Genomic DNA, 24,738 nt, shown 5'->3' on the forward strand with positions numbered 1-24,738 from the left:
CAGTTTTGAGCCCAGCATTCCTCGTCCGAACAACAGGGACCGAACCCTGTGCACTGCGGTAACTTGCCGTTGCAAGGGATTGGTGGCTCTGCACTCCAGAGATCTTTGAGCTATGAGAAGCTCCAGCCTCCAGCATTTCTACCTTCCAAGATCAGCGTCCTCACGGCATCCTCTGCACCGTGGGCCTTCATCTTTGGTGAGCTGCTCGAGGTCTTCATGTGACTCCTGTTCGTTTGGCCTGTGGATTCTCTCAGAGGTCTTCTGCTTCAGTGGGCTCCCTGGCTTGCTCGGGCCTGCTCTGACTCTCTTGCTTGTGGTGAGTCCCTTGGACCTTACTGGTCTTGACATTGCTCCTTCTTCACTTTCAATGCCTGTTGCAGCTGCCAAGGTTCGTTGGTGCTCCCACCAGACATGGGACAGCTTGTGCACAGCTCCTGGTCATCCTCAGCATCACCTGGTCCTCACAGCTGCAGCAAGGGCACCGTCATCACTCCAGCATCCTCCGACATCAGTGGGCATTGCTCTTCTGTGCCTCCTGGTCACCTCCGAGTGGCATAGCCTCTGTCCCCTCTGCTTGCAGGTTCTTCTCTTCAAGAATCCACCTTTGAATTCCACTTGACTCTTGCACAGTCTTCGCCAGCGGCATCTTTACTGAAGTCCTCAATTGTGGTCTAAGGCGGTTTGAGTCATTTTGTACCTCTGCACCCAGATTCCGTGGTGTAGGTGTCCTTATTCCTGGGTATCCACATGTGGGGTGACTCTCCAACCTTTTCTCTTCCATGGAGTTTCTTCAGGGTCCTCTAGAAAGGGTCCTTCAAAACTGCAACCACAACTTTCCTATTGACTTCTATTGAGTATGTGGCTGTGTTTCCACTCTGCACACAGCCTCCCTGGGGTGCCTGGGTACTTACCATGGGTGATTCCTTGTGTCCCCAGCTCTTCCGAGTCTCCTGGTACAAGTCACGACTGGAGCCGCAGTACGCATTTTTAGTATATGGTTTGGTATTCCCCCTGGAGACAACTGTGTATTATGCTTACTTACCTATTTGTAATTGAAGTATTGTGTGTATTTGTGTCCCAGGATGCTTGTTTCTGGTCCAGGGAGGACCTGGCTTGGCAGTTGGACTGGACTGTTCCCATGAAGAACAGGGTCAAGACTGATTTGCATATGGCTGGGTTTAAACTGGGGTGGAATGGTGAGCAAAATAACAATGGATTTAGCCCAGATCTGTTGACGGAGGGTGAATATTTGATTTGCTCTCCATTCCGTCCATCAATTTGGTTCTCTCTTTGCTTTCTCGCCCTATGTGCGCCAGGTATGCCTAGACGTGGGGCCCAGGCTCACTGTGCCACTGGATTCCAGCCAACCTGGCTGATGAGAGATAATACCCTGAAACCGGTACCAGGATGCTTGTTTCTGGTCCAGAAAGGACCTGGCTTGGCAGTTCGGGCTGGACTGTTCCCATGAGGAACAAGGTCAAGACTGATTTGCATATGGCTGGGACTAATCTGGGGTGCCATGGTGAGCAAAGGAACAATGGATTTAACCCAGATCTGTTGACTGGGTGTGAATCTTGGATTTGCTCTGCATTACGTCCTTCAAATGTGTCTTTTACGCAACTCCTCTTCACTTGAGGAAGGAACTGCTATTTTGTCACCAAGACTTACAGGTATGCCAATTACAGGGTAGGCATTCTTTGAAGCTCAGGAAGGGGATCTGCACAGTCCCCAGGCCACCCTGTCAAGGGAGGAGGAGGCCTTGTCCCAACACCCAGAGCACTTTGTCCACTGTCTGGGAGCAATACAAAACTCACCACAGTGGAGCCATCAAAGGTCATGTAACAGATGGACACTGGGAGGCAGGTGTTTTGGTATTAGGCAGGAAAATAACTTTCTAAAAGTGTAATTTCTTTTTTTTTTATTAATATATTTTTGTTAGCATTTAATCATAAGGACATGTACGTAAGTACATGTATAGCTTTTGCCCTAGGCACTTACCCAGGGAAACATACTACATTTGTAACAGATGTCATCACGCTCTGGGCAGAAACATTTGTATTACAGTTATAACATACCAGGCTGGTCTGACAAGTACAATAATCAATACAAATTACATAGTGTCCCATTCAGTCTCGCCCATAAATTACCGAGAGCAAGCGCGTGGTCAAGATAATAGTAAATATTTCTACATATCAAATGCACTGAGTTCTCATATCTGAAACAATTGTCAAAAAAGAGAGAAACATAAAATAGAACAGGGAAGAAACTATGGCAGCAATTGGCGATGGTGGTACAATACAACATCTCTTCAGGCATTTAGACAAACCCGTACATATGGTAGAATGAGTCTCCCCTACTCCCCAGATGGAGTTACGAGTCCACGAATTCCTGAGTAGATCTGGCATGTCACAAATAGCTAGATGTGGTATCGGAGGATACACTAACTTAGTCTCCCGGAGAACCCATGGGGGAGGAGGTTGTCTCAGGATGAGGCTCAACACCAGGGTTATGCCCGAAAGTTAGTTACTTTTGGTAACGCCTTATGTGGTAGAGACTGACTAGCCACAAATTCCTTACTTTTGAATCCGGAGGATTTTTTGTCAGGAGTTCTTTGGAAACCTGTAGGTGGGGTCAATAGGCTCCACGTGCATAGCCGGCAGCGTCCGTGCCAGAAGTGACATCTGTGGAACCTATATAGGCAACCCAAAAATTGGGGGAGGTAGAGGTTACGGCTAGGTTTACCCTCCTTACTGTATATAGTTTCTCAAAATTCGAGTATATCGAAAAAAAACTAACCGATTGGGAAACTAGGATTCAATGAAAATTTGTTGTAATCACCTTACTAAAAAAAGACTTTCTAGTAAGATGATTACAACAAACTTTCGTTAAATTCTAGTTCCCCTATAGGTTAGTTTTTTTTCGCTATCCTCGAATTTTGAGAACCTTCATAGGCTCCACCTCAGCATGCTGATGTCAGTTACTTTTCACTACTTTCAACGCCAGATTCGGAGCTATAAAGAACACTGACTGGTGTGGATAAACTAGAGCCTTGAAAGGGAGCAGCACTGACCCTAGAAATTTGGCCGCAGAGCAGGGAAGATGGGTGGGTTAGTAAGGAATCTGTGGCTAGATATTGGACTTCATTTGGATCTGAAACACCATCAAGCTGACGGCGGTCCGCTCACCCTATCTAGATGTATATGCGATTGACCGAAAACTGCCACAGCGGTGGTCTTCTGTCCTAGTGAATCACCCACTGATGCTGTTCGGATGGCGGGGTCCTGCTGAGCAGATCTGAATGTTCCAGTTGGTCTGTCGGTGTCCTGTAAGCAGAGAACTGACAGGGGTAACCCTCGAGGTGGGGCAGCAGGTAAGTGCAATTTTTTAGTTTTTTTTTAACATAAATCACATTTAGATTGTGTAGGTGGTCATATGTGTTGATGGGTATGAGCTGTGTGCATTATGTGTACATTCTGCACTGCACCCTACCACATAGACACACCATGCAATGTGTACCCCCACACCACCAACACTTACCTTCTAGTCTGCCAAAATGGGGTGTCAGTCCGTTAAGGTACAGCAGGAAAGGGGGTACCTGAACGAAGGAGGACAGGAGGAAACAGCAGTCTGAACCCACCCCCCAAAAAGGTGCATATTCAACCCTTTTCATCCATTTCCACCAACTCAAAGTAGGAGGGATTCCCATTAGAATTTCCTCTGAAACAAGCCAGAACCAAATACGAATGATGGTAATCCTGGCTAGAGCCCCCCACCACAGCCTTCTACAGCTCATCCTGCCAAAGGGGTAGGGAGTGAAGTCCTGGTGGAGTGGGCAGGACTGCAGCCGTCTTTTCGCAGCATATAGATCAGGCGGGCAGACCACCAGCTAGGTGGGACGGAAGACTGCCAAGAAACCCAATTCTGTCATGGTCCAGCCAACATCTAAATCAGGCTCATAGTCTCTACCAGACAAGGGGTTACCGAAGGCAAGTATGTTGTTCATCTGATAGACTTCCAGCCACAGATTTCTTGAATAGATATCCAAGCAATACCATCCCCGGTGGTGGGTCAGCGAACCAATTTTACACAAGGAAGTCCTGCAGGACCAAAGGGGAGAAGAGCCCATCCCTATGGACCTGACTGTACAGACAGTAGTGTTGGTGAACGTGTGCAGAGAAGCAACCATTGCTGTCCATCTGATGTCCAGAACCGTAGGTCAGCTGGCTAACAGTAGTTGCAGCTTTAGCCCTGGTGGAATGAGCTTGCAAGCCTTCAGGAGGGTGCTTCTAGGCCAATGCGTAGCAGATTTTGATGCAGACCTCTACCCAGCAAGTTTTGGTTCACTTCTGCTCTCCCAACCTTTCTTCGCACCAACATACCCCATGAAGAGTTGGTAGTATGTCTTGGTGGAGGGATGCCTGCCTGCCAAAATTACCTTACAGACTCCCGGAGGAAGGTTGAAAGCTGCCAACTGCTGCCGCTCAATCCCCATGCAAGAAGGTGGAGAGTGGGCAGTTTTGGACCCTCCCCCACTGCTGCAACAGAAGATCCTCCCGAAAGGACACCTTGATCAGAGGATCGGTGGCCATACTCCCAAGCTCTGGATATTGGACTCTCCGTGCCCAATCTGGAGCCACAAGGATGACTCAGACCCACTCGTTTCTGATCTTCTTGAGAACTCCGGGCAGGAGTGGTATGGGCGGAAAGGCGTACAGGAGACCTGAGCGCTACTCGAGACAAAAAGCTTCTCCGTGCGAGAACTGCCTTTGAAACTCCTATGCGCAAACCTGCTGACATTGTGTGTTCTCATCAGAGGCAAACAGATCTGCTCAAGGCTCTTCCTCACTGCCGAAAGAGACCTTGTGCCACCTCTGGAAGGTGATGCCATTCATGATCCGCCAGGCATTGACGGCTGCGTTTGCTCGCTCTGGTGTTCAGGGAACCCGCCAGGTGTTGAATCACTAGGGATATGCCTTGCTGGTCCAGCCATGTCCAGAGGCTCAGAGCCTCTAAATAAAGGGTCCATGACCCCACCCCTCCCCATTTGTTGCAGTACCACATGGTGGTGGTGTTGTCCATGAACACCTGTACTAGCCTTCCCTTGATGCTGGGTAAAAAGGCTTTCAATGGGATTCAGATTGTACGGAGCTCCAGAAGTTTGTTGTGAAGGCCGGATTCCTCTGGAGACCAGAGCCTCCTAATTTCCACCTCTCCCAGATTGCGCCCCATCCCAGGAGTGATGCATCTGTCCCTACTGCCAGCTCTGGTTAGGGTCTGCTGCTGACCCAATCGTGGTTCGTAAGCAACCACTGCAGGTCCTTCGCAGGTCACCCCGATATCTGGACCATGTTGGAGAGGTTTCCCTTATGATCTGCCCATTGAAATTTCAAGTCCCACTGCAGAGCCTGTATATGCCATTGGGCATGTGTAACAAACAGGAGGCCATAAATCACAGCCTCAGAGTCTGCCTTACCGAAATCCAGGATAGATGCTGAAACACCAGTATCATAGCCTGAATCAGAAGTTACTTACCATCTGTAACAATATATCTGTAAGAAACAGTAATCTGAAAGAAACAGGTTAGTGTTAGATTCCTTACCTTAGAATATTCCCAGGCGTCAGACTGAATCCGGAAAGTTTTGCGTAGCAGTACCCCTGCACGTCGGTAGGAGTCGTCTGCGGCTCCGCATCAGTCGTCTGCGTCGTGGTCGCTGACGTCAGTTCTTTTTTCCGCGCCAGCAAGCGCAGATCCGGGAAGAGCAGTACTCCTTAGTCACTTTTTGACAGGAGTGACTTCGGCGCGTTGGTGGAGAACCCCAGCGAGTGCAGGAGATCCGCCTTAGTCTGGAGGTGGGAGACGACTGTCTGGGGCAAGCCCATCTTTAACAACCAGTCGTCGAGATAGGGAAAGACTGAAACCCCTGATCTGCGCAGATGAGCTGCGACCACCGCCATCACTTTCATGAACACCCGAGGGGCACTGGTGAGGCCGAAGGAGAGCACGGTAAACTGAAAGTGCTCGTGGCCTACAGCGAACCGCAGGTAGCGCCGGTGGGCCGGCAGGACGGGGATGTGGAAATGTGCTCCCTGCAAGTCCAACACTACGATCCAGTCTCCAGAGTCTAGGGCAGCCAGGACCTGAGCTAAAGTCAGCATCTTTAACTTTAACTTCTCTTTCCAGAGGAAGCCGTTGACGCTCCGGAGGTCCAAGATGGAGCGTAGGCCTCCTTTGCCCTTCTTGGGTACCAGAAAGTAGTGAGAGTAGCAACCACGTCCTACTTGTGGCCCAGGTACGCGCTCGATAGCCCCCTTGACTAAGAGGGCCATACCTTCCTCCTGCAGAAGTTGCAAGTGATCCCCGACATGCAGTGGTACTGCAGTGGCATGGTTGGAGGGGTCGCCTCAAAAGGGAGGGAGTAGCCCCTTTGGACGATTTGCAGCACCCACCTGTCCGAAGTGATGGTACAGCATGTGGTCTGGAGAAGTTCCCAAAGGCGGAATGCCTTTGAAGCTTCCCCTGCCCATCCTGGGGGAGGAGGCTTGGCACCTCGTCCCAGGTTGTGCACTGTTGCAGGCCCAGGAGAGCGGGGGCTCTCCACCCAGGGGTCCAGAAACATATCTGCTGTGTGGCAGCTAGGCAGCCTCTCAGAGAAGACGTGGATTGTAGGTTAGATTTCAGGCGGCATCTCTAAGATGCCCTCTGTAGTGCATTTTACATTAAACACCACACTGGCATCAGTGTGGGTTGAATGTGCTGAGAAGTTTGATATCAAACTTGTCAGTCTTCAGTGTAGCCATTATGGTGCTGTGGAGTTCGTAATGACAACCTCCCAGCACCATATACACTTAATGGCAACACTGCACTTACAGTGCCCAGGAATGGCCCTGGGTGGCATAGGGCACCTAGCTAGAGGGGTGGCTGATGTATGCCAGGGCAGTGGGTTTGTGGGCATGGCACACAGGAATGTGTGCCATGTCGACTCTTTGTTTAGTTCTGCACCAGGACACTCAGCCTGCAGAGGCAGGGAGTGTGTCAGGGTACAGGGCCCCTAAGGGTGGCACAATAAGTGCTGCAGCCCTTAGGGGTCTTCACTGGTCACAATGCCCTGGGTACCTAGGGTACCATTTACAAGGGGCTGACATGTGGCCAGAGATGCCAATTGGGTTTAGGCTTTAGTACAGTTTTTAGGGAAGGAACACAGGCCCTGGGTCCCTGATTGGCAGGGACCCAGGGCACACCACGGAAAAGTGCATGAAGTACCAGGCAAAAAGTGGGGGGGGGTTACAGAAACCCACTTCCTCACAATACCGTAAACATAGGAGTCCTGCAAGTACAACTTTACCGTCCAGTCTTCTGGGTAGACAAGACCTAAGCTAGAGTTAACATCTTGAATTGCTCCTTTTTGAGGAAGTTGAGGGTCCACCGATCGAGGATAGGAAGAAGGCCCTTGACGTTTTTGTGGACCAGAAAGTAATGGGAATAGCAACCACAGCATACTTTTGGCACTGGAACCCTCTCTACGGCTCCCTTCATCAAGAAAGCCAGGATTACTCGTGGAGTAAGGATAGATGATCCTCCGTTAACTGGGGATGAGATAGTGGCATGGAGGGAGGGGTAGCCATGAAGAAGAGGGAGTAGCCTCTTCGGACGCTCTGTAAGATCCACCTGTAAGATGTTATGGATTGCCAGTGGGACAGGTGATTGCAAATGCTGCTGCCAGCTAGATGCCCATCATCATAAAGGGGCAGATTAGGAGGGCTTGGAGGCTGCAACTGCCAGTGGGGTGGTGGATGGACCAGACGGCTGGCTACCTGGCCCACGAGGTCTGTGGGTACAGCGCGTGGAGGTTTGTAGGTACAGCGCCCGGATGTCTGTGGGTACAGCACCCTCGTCCACACAAGGCTTGGGAGCATGCATACCAGGATCTGAAGAAGTATCCAGTCCACTGGCTTCACCCAGTTCCTAACATCAGTCCACATGATGGGTCCTCTATTTATGGCTGGTATACTTCGGGGTCCAACAACCCCTCCCATTCCTCCCAGAGTCCTAGCCCATGGCAATAGGCGTCAGACTCGGATCTAGGAATTAAGGGCCAGATGTACGACCATGACAATTTGCGAGTCGCAAATTACCATGCACAACAGTGTCTGATACACTTTGTGATTCCCAATGGGGTCGCAAATTGCATGCCTCATCAATATTTATGAGGCACTCGCAATTTGTGACCCCACTGCGAATGGGTGGCCCTCCCAGGGATGGTGGCCTGCTGAGCTCAGCAGACCTCCATGTCTGGGACTGCTTTTAAATAAAGCAGTTTTTTTTAAATGCATCCCATTTTCCTTAAAAGAAAACTGGAAGGTTTTTTTTTTTTTTTTTTTTTAACGCAGCCCGTTTCTCTTAAAGGGACCACTGCCTGCCCCTAAAAAATATTTCACAAAGGGGAAGGTGTCCCATGGGAACCCCTTGCGAGTGCTTTACCACCATCTTGAAGAGGGTGGTAAACTGTGAGGGTTTTGCTACCCCAATTGCGGTTGCAAAACATTCTTACATGGCTTTTTGGGGTCGCTATTAGGAAGGGAACGCCCCTTCCTAATAGAGAGTCGCAAATAACTATTTAGTACATGGCCCACAGGTTTTTTGCATGCACAAACAGGTCGCAAACCCATTTGCGCAAGCAAAAATGGGTCGTACATCTGGCCCCATATGTCCTGCCGGCATCTTAGTCAGGCGACTCCTATCCAGCTCCGTGTCGGACTCTGGAATCACAATGGGGATTGCACCACCAGTGGGTACCTTTATCATCGGAACTGACGCAGGATAAGGCAGCGGTGGCATAACTGGTGCTGGTCGGTATCCAGGAACGGATCCCTTGGGGCCTGCCGGAGCCTTTGGTGCAGAACCAGATGGGGCCCCCTCCGACCCAGCAGTGCCCAAAGTCACGTTGACTAGGTCAGGCAGCCCAAATATCAGGCTATTTGGGCGGCCCGACCACAAAACTCCTTTAGTTGGGAAGGGGTCGCTCTAGCTCTTGGAAAATCGGGGATGCACAGAGTCAGCCCAGGTGCAGGCTCCAAGGAACCAGGACTCTAATACCGAAGCCCCCTTGGCGAGTCAGCTGACGGGTGAGGAGAAGTCAAAGACAGCGTCGACGTCTTAATCGGTTGTATGATGATACAGCGGAAACACCTTCCTCGCGCGGCTTTACATCGCTGCAAATACATCGCATCTACTGTTACACCGCCAGGTTTTACCTCGAACGTTGTTGCGACGCTAGTGCGGTAAATCCTATTGGCAGGATAGCACATCGCATGGCTTTAAATCGCGTGTCAGGACAACGCGTGATCCCGTATCTGAGGGGGGAAGGTTATATAACGTTTCGCCCCCAGTGCCTGCATCCATTGTGCCTGTACACGTGCCAGCCTGTGTAGCAGATGTTAGCGCTGGGTTTGCCTCATTACAAATGTGCATAGAATAAGTGTTTCCCTTCACTTTTTAATAAGGTGCTTATTACCCTGTGTGCGCACCTTTTTAGTATATCTGGCAACTTTCTTCCTTAAATTAAATGACATTTTATGAACCCTGTGGACCTTGCAAACTTTCATGAATACATGTAAGCTGAATATAAATAAATAACAGTGATTCAAACGGGCAAGGGACTGAAGGAAGGTAAATATTGAAAGTAGGAATGGGAAGTTGAAACACTTAGGTATAGCATAAAGTGGAGGCGCAATTCCCCCTCCTATTGCTTCCTGCATAATTGTTGCGTACCCAGTGTGATCATGTTGATTGCATTCAACAGCGGCATCCTCGATGTTTATGATTTAAATATGGCAAGACAAAAGTGGAGAGGCGAGAGAAGATATGAGGTGGGGATTGAAAGGAGGAAAAAGTAACAGCGATATTAAGATGAAGAAGACCCTTCTTCACTTTGGTTTCCGAACTGGTGAAAATCAAATTTCACACACTACAATATCCATGTGTATATTCACTTGGTTAATCTTTATGGTATTAATTAAAAATAGGGTTAGGTAACTTGACTATATATTGATCAATCACCCTACAAGAGCATGTTAAGTGGTTACAAAGTTACAGAAAGTAGACAATATATGTCATTTTTCAGGCATGTCCTGTTATAGGTGTCAAGAGTCATCTCATTTAAGTGCTTTGCCAAAAGCGATAAGAGATTTAACTCTAACCTCTTGAGCAGGTTGTGCATGTTCACACTGAAAACTGGTGATAAAGTTCTGAACATGCGTGGAGCTCAGTTTAGTTCTGGCTGTGAGTTGTATGTTGTCCTCCGTGTGTGTGGCACGAATGAGGATGATATTACATCTTTGAACTACCTGTGTTCGAGCTTGTTAGATTTTGAAGTCACACTTATTATGGGTGGTGATTTTAATGTCCTTCTAAATAACAGACAGATCCTCACCCCGTACTCAAATTAGTTCACCCAGAATAAAGGCTTATCTCCTATCTATGATAGATAACCTGAATTTATGATGGGTGGCGCAGGGTAAAAGGCAATTCTAGAAGCTACTCCTTTTATGGTAAGAAAGCTGTCATTATTCCGGGATAGACTATTTCTTTATGGAGGAATCAAAGGTGGAAAAAGTTAACGAGATTGAATATCAGCCTATTGATTTATCTGAACACTTTACAATAGATTTAAAAATTAAACTACGTTTAAATCTGGCACTATGGAGGTGGACTTCAAACAGAAGGTTACTTCTGCAGACAGATATCGAGAAGGATAGATGGGGACGTAGCAATGTTTTTGTATCTAATTTAGCTTCAGCCCCCATATATGTGGTATGGGAAGCATTAAAAGCTTGGCTGAGGGGGATTCTAAGGAGCTCCTCTCAGGCTTGGATCAGAGAAGACACGTAGCAGGTTTCTCTGTTTGAACAAGTTACTTTCCTTCGGTAATGATATATCTGTAAGAGACATAGATTAATTATAGGTTCCTTACCTTAGAATTACCCCCAGACGTCAAACTGGATCCTGAAAATTTTTCATCAGCAGTATCCCTGCATGTCAACAGGTGGCGTCGATTGGCTCCAGGTTCGTCATTGGCGTCGTGGTTGCCGGGGTAATGTTGCAGTAGATACTTAGACGCCACCCTCTCGCGCTGTCAGTTCTTTTATAGGACATTCCACCCCAGAAGCGCAGAGCTATGCAAGACACTGACAACTGGTGCACAAAACTAGGGCCCTGAAAAGGGATTCCCTGACCCTAGAAGTCAGTTCGCAGAACGGGGGAGGATGGGTAGGGCGGTAAGGAATCTATAACTAAACTATGTCTCTTACAGATATATCGTTAGCAAAGCTACGTAACTCGTTCATCTGAAAGAAACAGTTATAGATTCCTTACTTTAGAATAGATACCCCAGCAATACCAACCCCGAGGTGGGTCTGCGAACTAAGTTCACACCAGAAACTCCTGGAGATTAGAACGGCCAAAGAAGCCATCTCTCCAGACTTGGCTGTACAGGTAATAGTGTTTCGGGAACGTGTGCAGAGATGCTCACATAGCTGCCGGTCATTGAGGGGGCCTCCCCGTCACAAAGGCGTGATCGCTGCCGTCGCCATGGTGGAATGGGCACGCAACCCCACTAGAGGCTCCTTCTTTGCCAAAGAATAGCAAGCTTCAATGCACAAATCGACCTAGAGATGGTCAGTTTCTGCACTGCCTGATCTTTCTTGGTGCCCACGTAGCCAACAATGAGCTGGTCATCCACTCCGAATTGTTTGGCACGTTCTAAATAATGGGAAACATCCTAAACAACGAAGTTTGAACAACGAATTACCTGAACCACGAATCCCGAACAACGATCATTCAGTTAACAACGACATCCTAAACCACTACTTACATAAACCACGAAAAGTTGTGTCATATTTCTAGGGTATGTATTGCGGAGCTGCAGCCTGCCTTCATCCGTCAGAGGGAATACTTTTGCTTTCATGCTGGCACAGGGCACCCGTGTGACTCTTCACCCCCTGACCTGCTTCTGGCCCCTTCTAGGATTTACACGGAAATACAGCCACAAGGTTGACGGGCTTTGATGAGCGCGGGGTTGCAGCCCGGCTTCATCCTTTCTGCTTGGCAACACGTCTGCAGGATAACGTCACAGGGAATGCTTTTGCTTTGGTGCTGGAGGTTTGGTGACTAGGTACAGTGTCCCATCCGCCCCCTCCCCCCCATTTCTCCCCCCTCTCCCCCTTTCTCCCCTCCCCCCCTTTCTTCCCCTTTCCCTCCCCCATTTCTCCCCCCCCCTTCTATTATTTACACGGTAATGCCGCCACAATGCTTTTGCTTTGGTGCTGGAGGTTTGGTGAGTAGGTACAGTGTCCCATCCACCCCCTCACCCCCAAGAACTGTAATGCTCTTCGCCCCCTTGTATGACACACTCAGCAGGCAACCAGGACCGGTGCTATGTGAGGATGTTGTGTAGTCAGTGGGTATAGGGCGCCCCTGAACTGACATGCTTCTCGCCCACTGGCATGATTGACTCTGCATTGTAGCCACCATGTTGGCGGGCTATGACGAGCGCGGGCTGCAGTCTGCTTTCATCCTTCTAGCTTGGCAGTACGTCGGGGGCATAGCGTCATCTACTATTATATTTATTTTATTTAAAAAGACAAAAATATGCTGATTAAAAAGAACATAGTGGTGAAAATGGGTATTAAACCATTTAAATAAATTTCGTGGTTAAAAATGTAGTTGTTTGGCATTGCTCGTTGTTTAGCCTTCGTGGTTAATGAATTTGTTGTTTAGGCAGTAGTTGTTCAATCATACAATCCTAAATAATAGGAAAGCGCACATTTTGGATCCAAGCGGTTAGAGCCGCTCTTCCTCCGTAGAAGGATGCGGAGGGGGAAAAAAGATAGACAAAGTGATGGTCTGATCAATGTGGAAGGAAGAAACCACATTTGGAAGAAAGGAAGGCCTGGTTCTAGGGACAACCTTGTCCGGATGCACTGCCAGAAAAGGAGGTTTTTAAGAAAGGGCTTGCAGCTCACTCATCAGCAGAGGTGAAGGCAACCAGAAAAGCAGTCTTTAGAGTAAGACGTCTGAGAGGACAGTTATGAAGCGACTCAAAGGGAACGCACATAAGGTATGTAAGAACCAAGTTCAAGTACCACTGAGGCATTACGAAGGAAACAGGAGGTAAAAGATGAGTAATGCCCTTAAGGAAGCGATTTACCACATGGGCCTTGAAAAGAGAAGGTTGATCAGGAAGCCTAAGAAAGGCTGAAATGGCCGAGAGGTAGCCCTTATTAGTGCCCAGAGCAGAGCCTTGCTGGGCCAAGGAAAGAAGGAACAAGAGAATCTCAGAGGGGCAGAAAGGGGATCCACAGCCTTTGCTGCGCACCATGTCACAAATGTGTTTCACCTACAGGAGTATATTGTCTTAGTGAAGGGACACCTGGCTGCCAAGATAACATCACAGACTTCGGGAGGCAGGCCAAAGGCAGTCAACTGCTGCCCTCAATCTCCAAGCAAGGATGTGGAGACTGAACAGGTCCGGGTGAAGGATCGTTCCTTGCTGCTGCGTCAGAAGATCCTCCCGAAGAGGCAATCTGACCAGCGGATCAATGGCAACTTGTAGGAGCTTGGGATACCAGACTCTTTGTGCCCAATCTGGAGCCACAAGAATGAATTGGGCCCGGTCACGCTTAATCTTCAGCACTGTGGGCAGAAGTGGTATAGAAAGAAAGGCGTATAGAAGACCGCAACTCCACTCGCGACAAAAAGGACATTGTGCGTTCTCTTCGGTGGCGAATAAATCTAACCAAGGGTCTCCGCACTGCTGAAAGAGACCTTGCACCACCTCCGAGTGAAGATGCCATTTGTGATCCATCATGCACCTGCAGCTGAGTTAGTCTTCCCTGGTGTTCAGTGAACTTGCCAGGTGTTGAACCACCAGGGATATGCCCGGATGTTCCAGCCATGTCCAGAGAAGGAGAGCCCTTGACATGGGGTCCCACCCCCACACCGCTCTGTTTGTTGCAGTACCATATGGCGGTAGTGTTGTCTGTGAACACCTGTACTACTCTACCCCGGACAGAGGGAAGGAATGCTTTTAGTGCCAGAGGGATTGCCCGAAGTTCCAAAAGGTTAATGTGGCACACAGACTCCGCCAGAGACCAGAGGCCTCTGATCTCTGCCTCTCCCATGTGGCCGCCCCACCCTAGAAGAGATGCATCCATCACCACTGTGAACTCAGGTTGGGGAAGGGAGAGAGATCTGCCGGTGACCCAATCCCGGTTCGTTTGCCACCACTGCAATTGGCATACAGTGCCTTCCGAGATCTGTGCCCACTGGAACTTCAGGTCCCACTGCAGAAACTGCATATGACATCTGGCATGATCCACCAGCTGGATGCAGGAGGCCATCAGAAACAGCAGCTGCAGAGTCACCCTGACCGAGACCTGGGACAGAGGCTGAAAGATTGGAGTCATAGCCCGAATATCCAGGACTCGCTGCTCGGGAGGATAGACCCAAAACTGCGTTGTGTCCAGAACCGCTCCAAGAAAGAGGAGCTTCTGAGACAGAGTCAGGTGTGTCTTCGGCATGTAAACAGAAAACCCCAGCGAATGCAGGAGGTCTGCTGTAGTCTGGAGGTGGGAGACGTCAGCATGGGGTGAGCCCTCCTTCAACATCCAGTCATCGAGATAGGGGGAAGACTGGAACCCCTGATCTGCGCAGATGAGCTGCGACCACCTCCATCACTTTCAAGAACACCCGAGGGGCGCTGGTAAGGCAGAAGGCGAGCACAGTAAACAAACTGCTCGTGGCCTACCATAAACCGCAAGTAGCGCTGGTGGGCTGGCAGGATGGGGATGTGAAAGTAATCGCCCTGCATGTCCAACGCTACCATCCAGTCTCCAGGATCGAGAGCAGAAAGGACCTGAGCTAGCAACACCATTTTGAACTTCTTCTTCTGGAGGAAGGGGTCGATGTTCCTGAGATCCAAAATAGGATGCAGGCCTTTGTCCTTCTTGGGCACCAGAAAGAAGTGGGAATAGCAACCACAACCTACTTCTGGGTCCGGAACTCGCTCAATGGCTCCCTTGGCCAAGAGAGCCTTAACTTTGTGTTGGAGAAGGGCCAGATGCGATGGTACTAAGGTGGCATGGCTGGGGGGTAGTCTTGAAGGTGAGGAAGTAGCCTCTTTGGACTATCTGCAAAACCCACCTGTCCGACTTGATGGTGCGCCAGTGGGGGACGTCATGGCTAATCCTGCCGCCCACTGGCGATCGGTGGCCCTGAAAGGTCAGACTAGGACAAGGAAGGTTTGGAGGCTGCTGCAGAGGGGGCTGTGGTGGACTGGCCCGCGCCCTGGCCCCCAGACCGACGGCAGTGGTGGTGGTTGCCACGTCCCCGGCCGCACAGTGGCTGAACAGCTTGCACCGACCTGTGGCTCTGAGCGGAACGTGGTGGGGCACCCTTCTGTAGCCACGAAAGGCGTGAAAGGCAGATGTGGCGGGGTAGGGGGAAGGAGAAATAGGCCGGAGACTGGACCGAGGTATATAAGGCTTTATTTTGATAAAGACCGAGGTTTTGGTGGTCGGAAAGAATGCCACTCTTTGGAACGAGGACTGGTGGCCAGCTTCCCTTGGCCCTCTGCCATCGCCTAAATCGGCGGTAAAAAATCTTGGGGTCTGGATGGATTCCACTCTTAGCTTCCAGACCCATACTAAGAGTTGCGACCACCTGTGTTGGCCTACTAAGCGCCTTAAACCGCTTCTGAAATTCTTTGATACAGCAGTGCGGCAATTTATTGTGCAGTCCACAATACTATCTCGCCTGGACTACGCTAGCTCCTTGCTTCTAGGAGCAAACAAAGCAGAGATTCAGCGCCTGCAACAAGTTCAGAACTTTGCTGCCAGAGCGCTAGTGGGTCTCCCTCGCCACTGCTCAGTTGCGGCTACGATTCAAGGACTTCACTGGCTTCGGGTCGACAGGCGAATTCAGTTTAAAACCCTTTGCCTGTCGTTCAGAAATCCTGAAGTCCAATAGCCCTAAGCTACTCTATGGTCTGTGGAGTCCATATGTGCCACATCGAACACTGCGCTCCTGTGGACAGCACTTGGCGATTGTGCCACGCTTTACTCGTGTTAGGGCTGGCGGATCCTCGTTTAGGTACTTAGCTGCTACACTGTGGAATTCCTTGCCATTACACCTCCGGGTCATGAATGACCTGCTGACCTTTCGGCAGGCTATTAAATTTTTCTGTTCTCATTTGTATAAGACTTGACTGTCACACCTGTGCAGCTCTCTCTGGAAAATGTTTGGGATTCAGGTCTGACAGCGCCGGGACGCCCCTTTGCTGGAGCAGCTGTGCGCTCTAGAAATCATTTAACATAACATAACAAAGGGAGAGTGCTTACGGTCTATATACAGCCGGTCCCTTAACTTTGCTCAGACCCGCCCCCTACCCAGTTCGACACCTGTTGTTGTACCTGGAAGAGCCACACTTCTCCGTGAGTGTGGCTGGGCGACTCGTGTAAATGTTGGCCGCCAGGTGTCTTCTCTCTTTCTCTGTCTCTGAATTTTCTACCAGTTTCGCGTCCTTCTTCCTCTGTTCTTCGGCTCGGATCCTCCGCTCTCGCTCCGTTCTCGGTGTCGTCACACTCCGGGACCAGGACTTCCTCTCCTTTTACCAATCGGCAGGCTGTGACGTCATGCCAGGGAGGCCCCTCTATCTCCGTGCACGCCCCTTTAAAGGAACACTCCTCCTCCTCTACGTCCTTTCTTCCCCATAGCGGCTCAACGTTGTTGCTTCAGTCGTTCTGGGAGGAATGGAGAGAGGGAAGAGGGAAGAAGTGAGCAATCCACCATTCCTTGAAGGGAGCACTACCTGTGTTTAGCGAGGGCTCCCGTTTACAGCAGACTATGCAAGGCGGGTGGTGGAGAGGCCTAAGGACTTGGCCCTAGCCCGAGAGTCCTAAAAGAGCTCTAGCACATTGACTGCCTTGTCGCCAAACAGGCGACGGCTATCAAAGGGCATGTCCATAAAGGTAGCTTGGACATCCCCTGAAAACCCAGTCGACCTCAGCCAGGCGTAGCGTACAGGGGCTACTGATGTGGAAATCGTCCTACCTAGCAAGTCGGTGGTGTCCAGTCCACAGCAAATGGTAAACTTGGCTGGGTCTCTCCCTTTGGCAACTGCACGGGAGAGTATGGCCCGGGCCTTCTCCAGGCACTGGGGCAGCTCCTGCGCCACCATATCCCACATGGAGTGGGTGTAACAGTTCAACAGATATGCAGTGTTCACCGACTGCAGTCCCAAGCTGGAGGAAGAAAACATCTTCCCAAGGTGGTCCAGCTTCTTGGATTCCCCATCAGGTAGTGCATTAGGGAATGGGCCTTTGGACGTGTAGGCTTGGACCACCAAGCTCTCAGGTGTTGGGAAAGGAAAGTGGGGTCACCCGGGGCCAGGCGGTGGCCTCGGGCAATCATCCTATCCACAGGAGCCCCTATGTTGGGTCTGGACCAGGTGCCCAAAAGGATATCGGTTAGGGCTTCATTAAACGGCAGTAGGGCCTCCGAAGTGCTCGCTGCCGGTTGAAGCACCTCTATCAGGAGGTTAGTCCTGACCACCACCATAGGGAGCTCGAGATTGATAGCTTCTGCCGCCCTACGCAATACCACTGCATAAGACGCTCCCTCCTCCGTAGCGACAGTAGATGGAGACAACATGCCATGGTCTGCTGAGGTATCCAGACTGCTGGCCTCCCCCAGTTCCACTCTCCAGTCTGGTAGGTAACCCAATTCGTCAGTCAAAGGGTCTCCAGACCCCTCCCAGTCCTCCTCACCCTCCTCTGGTTGCCAATCGGGCCTAAAAGAACTAGGGTAGAACAGGGGCACAAAAGCACCCGCCGGCTACGGATCCGGTGTTGGTCGACGCTGGTCCAGCTCCGTATCTGCATTGCGGTGGACGCAGAGGACACAACCGTTGTCGGCTGCGGACGTGGTGCCGGTGGAGTAGACGCCGGGGGAGGTGTAGTCCGGTTGACTGCCACAATCTGGATCAGGGCCTGGATCCAAGGAGACCCTGCATTGCTGGGGCCGAAGCTGCTGGTGTCAAAGGCACAGGGCCCCCAGCCGAGTCCACGGGACCCGAAGGTGCGCGGGTGGAGTTGGGCTGCTTAAAGATGGCATGAAACTCAGAAGCTGGGCAGGGGTCGCCCCTGGACCCGGGAAGGAAGGGAAACCCGGAATCGACTCCGTGGGCTCCACACGCGGACCCTTGGGAGGGACGCTACCCGTATCCCTCGTCGCGTCGGCTGACGGACAGGGAGAAGTCAAAGAGCGATGATGCTTCTACTTCTTTTTGTGTTTTGACTTACCCGAGGAGTGCAGAGATTTGAAAGATGATTGGTGGGTCCTGCATAGACTTTGGGTTCATGGTCCAGCAGTCAGAACACACCTTGGAGTCATAGTCGGGTTCTAGACAGAAGAGGCAGACACGGTGCGGATCAGTCAGACATCGACCGCCGTCAGGAACCGCAAGCCTTGAAACCAGGCATCCCTGACGTGCACCAGGAGTCGAAGACTCAAAAACTACGTCGACAAAAGTCGGCAAAAAGTCAGTCAAAAAGTGACTAGAAGTACTGCTCTCTCTCCGGATCGACACTGGCTGGCACAGAAAAAGAAAGAACTGACGTCAGTGAGCGAGGGCGGCGTCTAAGTAGTCACCGTGACGTCATCCGAGCGACCACAACGCCAACGGCGAACTCAGAGCTGACCGACGCCACCTGTCGACACGCAGGAGTACAGCTGACGAAATATTCTCCGAATCCATTCTGACGCCTAAGGGTAATTCTAAGGTAAGGAATCTATAACTAATTATCTCTTTCAGATGATAAGTTAGCAGCAGCAGAAGCTAACCTGAAGTCAGGGTATTTCCAGGGGAAGACTAAAGAAGGTTTAGTTGGAAACGTGGAGGACCTACAACTTAAGTTTAGACTGAAGATTGAGTAGAGATTGCAGCAGAAATGGGAAGTGAGTAAGTTGTGGGAGTATGAGCAGGGGGATAAAAGTTTAAAACTATTGGCTATAAAGACCAAGATGGACAATAGGAAAATCAAGATTGAAGAAGGAGATAGGGTAGTAGAGGCTATGGAAGGTATAGAGCAGGCATTCACTAAATTCTTTCAGGGCTTATATTTTGAAGATCGAGGTGGATGAGGCTGTGGTAGAAAATTGGCTCTTAGAAAAACAGCTACCAAAACTGAGCATTGAAGATCAACAACACTTGAACCAGGAAATAACAGGGAATGAAATTCTGACTGCAGTTAAACAAAATGGGAAAGCAGCTGGGCCGGATCAGATTCCAAATGAAATTGTTGGCTGAAGTTGTAATCCCGATCTGGTTAGAGCTTTTCAATGATGTGCTGAGGGGCGATTCACCACTACTGGAGTCTTGAAATTAGGCTGTCCTCTCCCTTATCTCAAAAGTAGGCAAGGATCCTGTGCTGTGTCAATCATATCGACCAATATCTCTGCTGAACTGCAACTATAAAACCTTTACAAGTATACCGATAGCCCTTTTAAGTAAAATAGCTGGGTCTTTAATTAAAGAAGATCAGAAGGGTTTTCTTCCAGGAAGACACATGAAGGATCTCACACATACCCTGATAGGTTCAATGGACCTTGCCCCCTTATCAATAATAACCCTCAAAATGGCTTTGATCAGGTGAATTGGAAATACCAGATAGGGACTCTAAAAGCGGTTGATTTTGGCAAGATATTTCGGAAGGTTCTCAGGAAAATATTCAGGGCACCTCAAGTGCAAATACTAATCAATGGTAGCCTAATGGCTCCCGTACAGATAGGAACGGGGATTAGGAAAGGCTGCCCCTCATCGCCCATTCTTTTTTACTTTTATATTAATCCCCTGCCACAAAGCTTAAGGCAGAATATGGTAATAACCCCCTTTCCTATGAGCTGCTTCTCCGGGAAGATAGCTCTATACGCCGATGACCTGATTTTCTTTACATCTTTGATGTCAGAGGTGCAAGCATTTGGGAAGTTGTCTGGATACGAAATAAGCAACAGCAAAACAGAAGTTATAGCATGGAATCAAGATCTTCATGACATTAGGTTATCAAAAGAATTAAGATATCTGGGCGTAACACTATTGCAAGACTTAGGAGAACTCCCGAAAGCTAATTTAGAGAACGTTTTTAGAGGCAGATAAGATCTTTAAAAATTGGCATAATCTCCCTCTTACCCCGTATGGTCGGATTAACCTGGTTAAAATGTCGGTCTTGCCCAAATTCTCTTATTTGTTTGAAAAAATCCCACCAGAATTCGATACGAAGTTTCTTATGACAATACAGAGAGGAATTTCATCTTTTATTTGGGCAGGAAAGGGATTAGACTTTCTTGGAAGAAGCTAAGAAGGATAATTGTACATGGTGGTCTGGGGCTCCCGGATTTTCAACTGTATTGCTAGTTATAACAGGATGCTATTACTACGACCCGATAGTACACTTGTGGGATGTATGTATAAAGCTATGCTGGCTAATATTGTAGAAGTGGGCTTCATGGACAAATAGAATTCTTTAGAATTCTTCAAAAAAAATCTGGCAGAAGGTATTGAAGGCTGCAGCAAAAATATGGTACGAATGTCGCTCTCTTCTGGGTATCTCATATTATAGTGATGGGCTCTTCTATGGGACTCTCCAGGAACTCCAGATTGTTTTGAAGATGGCCTGGAAATGCTTTAAAAATTTGTGTAATAACATGCTGGGCGAAGATAGTGAAAGGGGACAGATGCCGCTCCTGGGATGCATGGAGAAACTTGACCAATGAAACGCTGTTGAGGTTTAAATTTTATCAAATATCTGCGTGGTGCAGAAATCAGATGTGGTTAGTCTCAACTAAAAATGTGATGGAGAGATACCTTCAAGATCGAGAAAGAAGAAGGTGGCTTATTGGTACGGATACTTGGCTGCAGCGGTGCAAGAAAGCATGAGACCCCCTTATTGGGTCTGGAAAGGTTGCTTGCCACAAAAAGAGCTGAAAGAATTATGGCAAGTATCTTTAGACATGCTTTATTCTGTGATTAAGTCAGTTGCCGAAAGGAAAAATCATTTCTTCACCTTACACAGAGTTTATTGGTCAGCGATGAAGCTAATTAAGATAAGAGGCAGTGGAGAGGCCAAATGTAAAAGGTGCAGAGATCAAAAGGCAGACGATATCCACATGTTTGCTAGCTGCCCAGCCCTGGAAAAGATATAGAAATGAGTGGGTAAGACAATGTCTGACATTCTGGGCGGGGAAGTGAAGTTAAGACCCTCTTTAATTTTGTTTGGTATTATACAGCCAGGACATGGGAAGGGCAGCTATCCTGTGGCTCTCCTTTGCTAACAAAGGTAGAGACAAACACCTCGCTATTAGTATTATGGAAGATTAGGAGTTGAGGAGTAGTAAGTCAAGTGTTTCATTCAGGTTGAGTTTCCAGGATCAAGCAATGTCATTGACAGTCTGTGATCGGACTCCGGTAAACACGGCAGAACAGCCGTGGGCAAGGGAGGTGCTGGAGCTGCGTAGGGGGCGTTGCGCTGCCGTTAGGGTTCCCTTACGGGGAGAGGAGGAGGAGGAGGAGGCAGCAGGGACACTGAAACCGGTGGAGGGGAAGCCCGCAACAGTGAATGGTCAGAGTATGGCATAACTGTTGATAGTATTGAATCTCATACACAGTGATTGCAACGGCAAGCTCAGAAGCTGCAGCAGGAAGGGGAACCAGAGTCAAACTGTAAGACTCAGAAGACAGGCAAGAGTAAAAAGAGTTCCTGGGGGGGCAGTGGCATAACAGGTCCCAAGGGAATCTCAAGGTATACTTTGAGGAGCTCTGGGAGGGGCAGTGGTGTGGAATTTCCAGAGCTTGCAAACTTTGCATTTAAAATTGAAGAGGTAGGGGTGAAAAAGGAGGAGATAAAGGTAAAAGAAGCTATACCGGTCAAGGAGTCTATAACCCATAAGAAAACGCTACAAAAGGTCAAACCTGATCATAAGATAAAGGTCCACACTCGCTCAGGACCTATTTCAAGGTATTACCAAAAACCCTCATTCTAAGGAACAGTAGTTTGATGGATAATAAGGGAGGTCAGGAGGATTTGAGTTAAAAGCAAGGGGTAGTTGGCAGTATCATGGAAACACACCAAATATGGTAGACTGGTCTAGACATCTGAGCCCAAATCATTATCAAGTGTTGTCCCCGGAGATTGCGTACATTGTTGTTTCCCCGGAGGGGGAAGGACTTTTAAATGTTATTCCCGAGCAATTCAAAAAGCCTCACTCTAATATGGAGGGGGAATCTTAAAGCCCCAAGGGGGGGTCAGAACCAGGTCGAGAAGGAGTTAAGTAATATGGTTGTTCAGGATGAAATGGGGAAGGCTTAAAACATGAACAGATTCAAAATCTCAGAAAAGAATCAGGAGTAGGAGATCAGATTAGCATGTGAAGTTCTAGAGAAGAAAATAGATAAGTTGACCAGCAGAACTTCGACCATAGAAGGTGAAGAGACTTAAGGAAGAAGTTAAGGTTAACAGAATTGAAATTGAAGGTCTCAAAACAAGGGAGAGGGAACAGCATGAGAGGGTGGAAAGTTGGAAAATTTCCAGAGAAGAACAATTTTAAGATTTTAAAGATCCCGGAGGGTACGGAAGGAGAAGATATTAAAACTTATGTTGTTCAATTGTTCAAAAGAGAGCTTCAGCTGGAGGAAACTGAGGAGGAGATCGCCAAAGACATTCAAAGGATACATAGAAGCCCCTATAGGCTAAAAACAAACCGATCCAAATCTAGGAGGATTTTGGTTAATTTCCTCACTTATACGCTAAAGGAGAATATTCTAGCTAAGGCTCTGGGGGGGGGGGGTGGGGGGGAATTGATGGAACTTGATGGGGTGAGGTTTGAAATCAGATCTGACTTGTCTGCAGTAACATCAAACAGTCAATGAGCGGTAGGAAAAAGAATGGAGACATTAAGGAAGTTAGGTGCATCAGTGCAGTTACAATTACCAGCTCTTCTTAAAGTAATGCATAATAACAGCATGCATACATTTTGTTTTGCTGAGGAGGTGGACAAGATTATCAAAGATTTTCAACATGGGGCCTAGTAAGAGGTATATGGCAGATCCTGATCCAGATTCTGGAGTATTGTTTTCTGTTTCTATGTAGTTTAAGGTAAAAGTCTATTTTGTTTCTTTAATGTATAGGAGTGAGTTCAGGTCTCCGCCGCACACCTAGGGGGCACCATGGGAGGTTGGAGGTTGGGCAGATTTTTCCACGGGGGGGGTGGCTTCGGACGTAGAGAGCACGGTGGTGGGGGCGCTTATGAAGGAGAAAATAAATAAAAGAATCCTCAAATGTCCTTTTGGTAGTTTACCAGTGGTTAAATCTGGATTCTAAAGGGGATAGTTGAGACTAGAATAAATGAGAACACATTTTTATCATGGAATGTGAATGGTCCCGGGTAAGAGGAAGACGAGAGAGGATATTGCAGTATTTAAGGGACTATACTGCACAAATTATTATTTGACAAGAGACACACCTAATTGAGGCTGAGAGTAGGGAGTTCTGTAAAGCTAAAAGATGGTTTCTACAAGAAATTCATACAAGACAATCAGTAGTTACTAAAGGTGTAGCACTTCTGGTGAAACAGGGGATGAACATCTCTGTAGAAGGTAGTGTCTCGGATATTGTAGGTAGATGGCTCATGGCAAAAGTAAAAATCTTTAGGCAGAAGTATACGCTGGTGGGATATTATGAGCCGAACCAGGATGATACGGGCCCTTTAGAAGAACTATTCACTGAGCTCTTAAGTTTTTCAGACCGGATCATCATGGCAGGAGATTTTAAGGCAGCGCCGGATCATAAAATGGACAGATCCCTGAATAGTATAGGAAAATAATCTGAATGTCTGAAATGATACAATCAGTGATGGTGCAACTGAGGATTAGTGATATATGGAAACAAAGGGCTGGGCCTCAACGGGTTTACATTTTATAATAACAGACACGTCACGCATGGATTATTTTTTAGTGGGTGCTAGCCTGAAGGTCAGAGTTTTAGATATTAAACATGTAAGGGTACACATGTCAGACCACTCAGCAATACTACTTTATATGAGATTAGGTGAGGAGGTTGCCAATTCAAGATGGACTTTAGATCGTAAAATAGTACTAGAAGAAGAGAATATCGATATTTTAAAAGTAGAAAAATGATTTTTTTTAAAGAATTTGGGTTCATCTACGATTGGGGTAGTATGGGACGCATATAAAGCCTATTTAAGAGGTAGATTAGGTACTCTAGCGGCAGGAAAAAGGCAAGTATACTATAAAAAGGTCTCAGAGTTAGAAGAACAGATTCAGACTCCTGAAAGGGGCGTGTGTAATGCAGGAAATCAGGGAGATAATAAGAAGTTGGGTGAAATAACAAATAAATAAAATGAACTAGACTGGAATTCTGCAGGATAGGGTTAAGAAGAGGTGGGAGTCTAGTCGGCTCTCTAATTTCGAATATGAGGAAGGCTGCAGTAAGCTGCTAGATTGGAAGGCAAAGAGTGACTAAGTCAGGAACATGATCAGAGAGGTTAGATGTGAGCAATCAGGAATGGTTCTCGGAGATAGTCATGGCATTAGACAAGCTTTTTACAGACACTTTGGGAAAGTGTACCTGGAAGATCTGGATGTCTCAGAGGAAGAGGTGCTGACCTGG

This window comes from Lissotriton vulgaris, chromosome 1_1 (assembly GCF_964263255.1).
Source record: "Lissotriton vulgaris chromosome 1_1, aLisVul1.2, whole genome shotgun sequence".
NCBI lineage: Eukaryota > Metazoa > Chordata > Amphibia > Caudata > Salamandridae > Lissotriton > Lissotriton vulgaris.